This window comes from Procambarus clarkii, chromosome 1, assembly GCF_040958095.1.
Source record: "Procambarus clarkii isolate CNS0578487 chromosome 1, FALCON_Pclarkii_2.0, whole genome shotgun sequence".
In the NCBI taxonomy this organism is placed as follows: domain Eukaryota; kingdom Metazoa; phylum Arthropoda; class Malacostraca; order Decapoda; family Cambaridae; genus Procambarus; species Procambarus clarkii.
This window is the reverse complement of record NC_091150.1, coordinates 29,883,182-29,891,969: the sequence shown is the minus strand read 5'-3', so window position 1 is coordinate 29,891,969 and position 8,788 is coordinate 29,883,182.

Here is an 8,788-nt window from a genome sequence, read left to right as displayed (position 1 = left end):
CATTTGTCCCAAACCTCCCTCCGGTTTTCAAAATATCCCAAATATCCCAATTTCGAGGCCTGAGCTATATTTTGGAGCCAAATTCTGGCTCTCTGCACGTATTCGCAGTTTGAAATTGCAACTTTTTATACCCAACATATGCCAAGTACTGCAGCGGCGTTTGGTCATATTTGTCCCAAACTCCCCTGCAGTTTTCAAAATATCCTAAACTTCTCAATTTCGAGGCCTGAGTCATATTTTGGAGCCAAATTCTGGCTCTCTGCACGTATTCGCAGTTTGAATTTACGACTTTTTATACCTAACATTTGCCAAGTCCTGAAAGCGGCAGTGAGTCACATTTTGCACAAACTCCCCTGCAGTTTTCAAAATATCCCAAATATCCCAATTTCGAGGCCTGAGCCATATTATGGAGCCAAATTCTGGCTATCTGCACGTATTCGCAGTTTGAAATTGCGACTTATTATACCCAACATATGCCAAGTACTGAAAGCGGCAATGAGTCACATTTTGCACAAACATCCCTGCAGTTTTCAAAATATCCCTAAAATCCCAATTTCAAGGCCTGAGCTATATTTTGTAGCCAAACTCAGGCTCTCTGCACGTATTCGCAGTTTGAAATTACGACTTTTTATACCCAACATATGCCAAGTACTGAAAGCGGCGTTTGGTCACATTTGTCCCAAACCTCCCTGCAGTTTTCAAAATATCCCAAACATCCCAATTTCGAAGCCTGAGCCCTATTCTGGAGCCAAATTCTGGCTCTCTTCACGTTTTCGCAGTTTGATATTACGACTTTTTATACCCAACATATGCCAAGTCCTAAAAGCGGCAGTGAGTAACTTTGTGCACAAACTCCCCTGCAGTTTTCGAAATATCCCAATTTCGGGGCCTGAGCTATTATTTGGAACCAAATTCTGGTTCTCTGCACGTATTCGCTGTTTGAAATTACAACTTTTTTATACCCAACTTATGCCAAGGACTGAAAGCGGCGTTTGGTCACATTTGTCCCAATCCCCCCTGCAATTTTCAAAATATCCCAAACATCTCAATTTCGAGGCCTCAGCCATATTTTGGAGCCAAATTCTGGCTCTCTGCACGTATTCACAGTTTGAAATTTCGACTTTTTATACCTAACATATGCCAAGTACTGAAAGCAGCATTTGGTCATATTTGTCCTAAACTCCCCTGCAGTTTTCAAAATATCCCAAACATCACAATTTCTAGGCCTGAGCCATATTTTGGAGCCATGTTCTTGCTCTATGCACGTATTCGCAGTTTGAAATTACGACTTTTTATTCCCAACATATGCCAAGTCCTGAAAGCGGCAGTGAGTGACATTTTGCACAAAATCCCCTGCAGTTTTCGAAATATCCCAAATATCCCAATTTCGAGGCCTGAGCCCTATTTTGGAGCCAAATTTTGGCTCTCTGCATGTATTCGCTGTTTTAAATTACGACTTTTTTATACCCAACATATGCCAAATACTGAAAGCGGCATTTGGTCACATTTGTCCCAATCCCCAATGCAATTTTCAAAATATTCCAAACATCCCAATTTCGAGGCCTGAGCCATATTTTGGAGCCAAATTCTGGCTCTCTGCACGTATTCGCAGTTTGAAATTACGACTTTTTATACCCAACATATGTGAAGTACTGAAAGCGGCGTTTGGTCACATTTGTCCCAAACCTCCCTGTAGTTTTTTAAATATCCCAAACATCCCAATTTCGAGGCCTGAGACATATTTTGGAGCCAAATTCAGGCTCTCTGTATGTATTCGCAGTTTGAAATTACGACTTTTTATACCCAACATATGCCAAGTACTGAAAGCGGCGTTTGGTCATATTTGTCCCAAACCTTCCTGCAGTTTTCAAAATATCCTAAACATCCCAATCTCGAGGCCTGAGATATATTTTGGAGCCAAATTCAGGCTCTCTGTAGGTATTCGCAGTTTGAAATTACGACTTTTTATACCCAACATATGCCAAGTACTGCAAGCGGCGTTTGGTCATATTTATCCCAAACTACCCTGCAGTTTTCAAAATATCCCAAACATCACAATATCTAGGCCTGAGCCATATTTTGGAGCCATGTTCTTGCTCTATGCACGTATTCGCTGTTTGAAATTACACTTTTTTATACCCAACATATGCCAAGTACTAAAAGGGGCGTTTGGTCACATTTGTCCCAATCACCCTTGCAATTATAAAAATATCCAAAACATCCCAATTACGAGGCCTGAGCCATATTTTGGAGCCGAATTCTGGCTCTCTGCACGTATTCGCAGTTTGAAATTGTGACTTTTTTATACCCAACATATGACAAGTACTGAAAGCGGCGTTTGGTCATATTTGTTCCAAACTCCCCTGCAATTTTCAAAATATTCTAAATATCCCAATTTCGAGGCCTGAGCCATATTTTGGAGCCAAATTCAGTCTCTCTGCACGTATTCGCAGTTTGAAATACGACTTTTCAAACCCAACATATGCCAAGTACTGAAAGCGGCAATTGGTCACATTTGTCCCAAACCCCCCTGCAGTTTTCAAAATATCCCAAACATCCCAATTTCGAGGCCTGAGCCATATTTTGGAGCCAAATTCTGGCTCTATTCAAGTATTCGCAGTTTGAAATTACGAATTTTTATACCCAACATATGCCAAGTCCTGAAAGCGGCAGTGAGTGACATATTGCACAAACTCTCCTGCAGGTTTCGAAATATCCCAAATATCCTAATTTCGAGGCCTGAGCCATATTTTGGAGCAAAATTCTGGCTCTCAGCACGTATTTTGCAGTTTAAAATTACGAATTTTTTATACCCAACATATGCCAAGTACTGAAAGCGGCGTTTGGTCACATTTGTCCCAATCCCCCCTGCATTTTTCAAAATATCCCAAACATCCCAAATTCGAGGCCTGAGCCATATTTTGGAGCCAAATTCTGGCTCTCTGCACGTATTCGCAGTTTGAAATTACAACTTTTTATACCCAACATATGCGAAGTACTGAAAGCAGCGTTTGGTCACATTTGTCCCAAACCTCCCGGCAGTTTTCAAAATATCCCAAACATCCCAATTTCGAGGCCTGAGACATATTTTGGAGCCAAATTCAGGCTCTCTGTACGCATTCGCAGTTTGAAATTACGATTTTTTATACCCAACATATGCCAAGTACTAAAAGGGGCGTTTGGTCACATTTGTCCCAATCCCTCCTGCAATTTTCAAAATATACCAAACATCCCAATTTCGAGGCCTGAGCCATATTTTGGAGCCAAATTCTGGCTCTCTGCACGTATTCGCTGTTTTAAATTACGACTTTTTTATACCCAACATATGCCAAGTACTACAAGGGGCGTTTGGTCACATTTGTCCCAATCCCCCCTGCAATTTTCAAAATATCCAAAACATCCCAATTTCCAGGCCTGAGCCATATTTTGGAGCCGAATTCTGGCTCTCTGCACGTATTCGCAGTTTGAAATTACGACTTTTTATAATCAAGATATGCCAAGTCCTGAAAGCGGCAGTGAGTGATATTTTGCACAAACTCCCCTGCAGCTTGCGAAATATCCCAAATATCTCAATTTCGAGGCCTGAGCCTTATTTTGAGACAAATTCTGGTTCTATGTACGTATTCGCAGTTTGAAATTGCGACTTTTTTATACCCAACATATACCAAGTACTGAAAGCGGCGTTTAGTCATATATGTCACAAAGTCCCCTGCAGTTTTCAAAATATCCCAAACATCCCAATTTCAAGGCCTGAGCCATATTTTGGAGCCAAATTCTGGCTCTATGCACGTATTCGCAGTTTGATATTACGAATTTTTATACCCAACATATGCCAAGTCCTGAAAGCGGCAGTGAGTCACATTTTGCACAAACTCCCTTGCAGTTTTCAAAATATTCCAAACATCCCAATTTCGAGGCCTAAATTCGTTGTTTTAAATTACGACTTTTTTATACCCAACATATACCAAGTACTGTAAGCGGCGTTTGGTCACATTTGGCTCAAACCTTCCTGCAGTTTTCAAAATATCCCAAACATCCCAATTTCGAGGCCTGAGCCATATTTGGGAGCCAAATTCAGGCTCTCTGCACGTATTCGCAGTTTGAAATTACGACTTTATATACCCAACATATGCCAAGTACTGAAAGCGGCGTTTGGTCATATATGTCTCAAACTCCCCTGCAGTTTTCAAAATATCCCAGACATCTCAATTTCGAGGCCTGAGCCATATTTTGGAGCCAAATTCTGGCTATTTGCACGTATTCGCAGTTTGAAATTGCGACTTATTATACCCAACATATGCCAAGTACTGAAAGCGGCAATGAGTCACATTTTGCACAAACTTCCCTGCAGTTTTCAAAATATCCCTAAAATCCCAATTTCAAGGCCTGAGCCATATTTTGTAGCCAAATTCAGGCTCTCTGCACGTATTCGCAGTTTGAAATTACTACTTTTTATACCCAACATATGCCAAGTACTGAAAGCGGCGTTTGGTCACATTTGTCCCAAACCTCCCTGCAGTTTTAAAAATATCCCAAACATCCCAATTTCGAGGCCTGAGCCCTATTCTGGAGCCAAATTCTGGCTCTCTGCACGTTTTCGCAGTTTGATATTACGACTTTTTATACCCAACATTTGCCAAGTCCTAAAAGCGGCAGTGAGTAACTTTGTGCACAAACTCCCCTGCAGTTTTCGAAATATCCCAAATATCCCAATTTCGGGGCCTGAGCTATATTTTGGAGCCAAATTCTGGCTCTCTGCACGTATTCGCTGTTTGAAATTACAACTTTTTTATACCCAACTTATGCCAAGTACTGAAAGCGGCGTTTGGTCACATTTGTCCCAATCCCCCCTGCAATTTTCAAAATATCCCAAACATCTCAATTTCGAGGCCTCAGCCATATTTTGGAGCCAAATTCTGGCACTCTGCACGTATTCGCAGTTTGAAATTTCGACTTTTTATACCTAACATATGCCAAGTACTGAAAGCAGCATTTGGTCATACTTGTCCTAAACTCCCCTGCAGTTTTCAAAATATCCCAAACATCACAATTTCTAGGCCTGAGCCATATTTTGGAGCCATGTTCTTGCTCTATGCACGTATTCGCAGTTTGAAATTACGACTTTTTATTCCCAACATATGCCAAGTCCTGAAAGCGGCAGTGAGTGAAATTTTGCACAAAATCCCCTGCAGTTTTCGAAATATCCCAAATATCCCAATTTCGAGGCCTGAGCCATATTTTGGAGCCAAATTCTGGCTCTCTGCACGTATTCGCTGTTTTAAATTACGACTTTTTTATACCCAACATATGCCAAGTACTAAAAGGGGCGTTTGGTCACATTTGTCCCAATCCCCCCTGCAATTTTCAAAATATCCAAAACATCCCAATTTCCAGCCATGAGCCATATTTTGGAGCCGAATTCTGGCTCCCTGCACGTATTCGCAGTTTGAAATTGTGACTTTTTTATTCCCAACATATGCCAAGTACTGAAAGCGGCGTTTGGTCATATTTGTCTCAAACTCCCCTGCAGCTTTCAAAATATCCCAAACTTCTCAATTTCGAGGCCTGAGTCATATTTTGGAGCCAAATTCTGGCTCTCTGCACGTATTCGCAGTTTGAAATTACAACTTTTTATACCCAACATATGCTAAGACCTGAAAGCGGCAGCGTGTGACATTTTGCACAAACTCCCCTGCAGTTTTCAAAATAACCCAAATATCCCAATTTCGAGGCTAGAGCCATATTTTGGAGCCAAATTCAGGCTCTCTGCACGTATTCGCAGTTTGAAAATACGACTTTTCAAACCCAACATATGCCAAGTACTGAAAGCAGCGTTTGGTCACATTTGTTCCAAACCCCCCTGCAGTTTTCAAAATATCCCAAACATCCCAATTTCGAGGCCTGAGCCATATTTTGGAGCCAAATTCTGGCTCTATGCAAGTATTCGCAGTTTGAAATTACGACTTTTTATGCCCAACATATGCCAAGTCCTGAAAGCGGCAGTGAGTGACATTTTGCACAAACTCTCCTGCAGTTTTTTAAATATCCCAAATATCCCAATTTCGAGGCCTGAGCCATATTTTGAAGCCAAATTCTGGCTCTCTGCACGTATTCGCAGTTTCAAATTACGAATTTTTTTACCCAACATATGCCAAGTACTGAAAGCGGCATTTGGTCACATTTGTCCCAATCCCCAATGCAATTTTCAAAATATCCCAAGCATCCCAATTTCGAGGCGTGAGCCATATTTTGGAGCCAAATTCTGGCTCTCTGCACGTATTCGCAGTTTGAAATTACGACTTTTTATACCCAACATATGCGAAGTACTGAAAGCGGCGTTTGGTCACATTTGTCCCAAACCTCCCTGCAGTTTTTTATATATCCCAAACATCCCAATTTCGAGGCCTGAGACATATTTTGGAGCCAAATTCTGGCTCTCTGTACGCATTCGCAGTTTGAAATTACGACTTTTTATACCCAACATATGCCAAGTACTGAAAGCGGCGTTTGGTCATATTTGTCCCAAACCTTCCAGCAGTTTTCAAAATATCCTAAACATCCCAATCTCAAGGCCTGAGATATATTTTGGAGCCAAATTCAGGCTCTCTGTACGTATTCGCAGTTTGAAATTACGACTTTTTATACCCAACATATGCCAAGTACTGAAAGCGGCGTTTGGTCATATTTGTCCCAAACTACCCTGCAGTTTTCAAAATATCCCAAACATCACAATATCTAGGCCTGAGCCATATTTTGGAGCCATGTTCTTGCTCTATGCACGTATTCGCAGTGTGAAATTACGACTTTTTATACCCAATATATTCCAAGTCCTAAAAGCGGCAGTGAGTGACATTTTGCACAAAATCCCCTGCAGTTTTCGAAATATCCCAAATATCCCAATTTCGAGGCCTGAGCCATATTTTGGAGCCAAATTCTGGCTTTCTGCACGTATTCGCTGTTTGAAATTACACTTTTTTATACCCAACATATGCCTAGTACTAAAAGGGGCGTTTGGTCACATTTGTCCCAATCACCCCTGCAATTATAAAAATATCCAAAACATCCCAATTACGAGCCATGAGCCTTATTTTGGAGCCGAATTCTGGCTCTCTGCACGTATTCGCAGTTTGAAATTGTGACTTTTTTATACCCAACATATGCCAAGTACTGAAAGCGGCAATTGGTCACATTTGTCCCAAACCCCCCTGCAGTTTTCAAAATATCCCAAACATCCCAAATTCGAGGCCTGAGCCATATTTTGGAGCCAAATTCAGGCTCTCTGCACGTATTCGCAGTTTGAAATACGACTTTTCAAACCCAACATAGGCCAAGTACTGAAAGCGGCAATTGGTCACATTTGTCCCAAACCCCCCTGCAGTTTTCAAAATATTCTAAATATCCCAATTTCGAGGCCTGAGCCATATTTTGGAGCCAAATTCAGGCTCTCTGCACGTATTCGCAGTTTGAAATACGACTTTTCAAACCCAACATATGCCAAGTACTGAAAGCGGCAATTGGTCACATTTGTCCCAAACCCCCCTGCCGTTTTCAAAATATCCCAAACATCCCAAATTCGAGGCCTGAGCCATATTTTGGAGCCAAATTCTGGCTCTATTCAAGTATTCGCAGTTTGAAATTACGACTTTTTATACCCAACATATGCCAAGTCCTGAAAGCTGCGTTTGGTCACATTTGTCCCAATCCCCCCTGCATTTTTCAAAATATCCCAAACATCCCAAATTCGAGGCCTGAGCCATATTTTGGAGCCAAATTCTGGCTCTCTGCACGTATTCGCAGTTTGAAATTACGAATTTTTTATACCCAACATATGCCAAGTACTGAAAGCGGCGTTTGGTCACATTTGTCCCAATCCCCCCTGCATTTTTCAAAATATCCCAAACATCCCAAATTCGAGGCCTGAGCCATATTTTGGAGCCAAATTCTGGCTCTCTGCATGTATTCGCAGTTTGAAATTACGACTTTTTATACCCAACATATGCGAAGTACTGAAAGCAGCGTTTGGTCACATTTGTCCCAAACCTCCCGGCAGTTTTCAAAATATCCCAAACATCCCAAATTCGAAGCCTGAGCCATATTTTGGAGCCAAATTCTGGCTCTCTGCACGTATTCGCAGTTTGAAATTACGAATTTTTTATACCCAACATATGCCAAGTACTGAAAGCGGCGTTTGGTCACATTTGTCCCAATCCACCCTGCATTTTTCAAAATATCCCAAACATCCCAAATTCGAGGCCTGAGCCATATTTTGGAGCCAAATTCTGGCTCTCTGCACGTATTCGCAGTTTGAAATTACGACTTTTTATACCCAACATATGCGAAGTACTGAAAGCAGCGTTTGGTCACATTTGTCCCAAACCTCCCGGCAGTTTTCAAAATATCCCAAACATCCCAATTTCGAGGCCTGAGACATATTTTGGAGCCAAATTCAGGCTCTCTGTATGCATTCGCAGTTTGAAATTACGACTTTTTATACCCAACATATGCCAAGTACTAAAAGGGGCGTTTGGTCACATTTGTCCCAATCCCCCCTGCAATTTTCAAGATATCCCAAACATCCCAATTTCGAGGCCTGAGCCATATTTTCGAGCCAAATTCTGGCTCTCTGCACGTATTCGCAGTTTGAAATTACGACTTTTTATACTCAACATATTGCAAGTCCTGAAAGCGGCAGTGAGTGATATTTTGTACAAACTCCCCTGCAGCTTGCGAAATATCCCAAATATCTCAATTTCGAGGCCTGAGCCATATTTTGGAGACAAATTCTGGT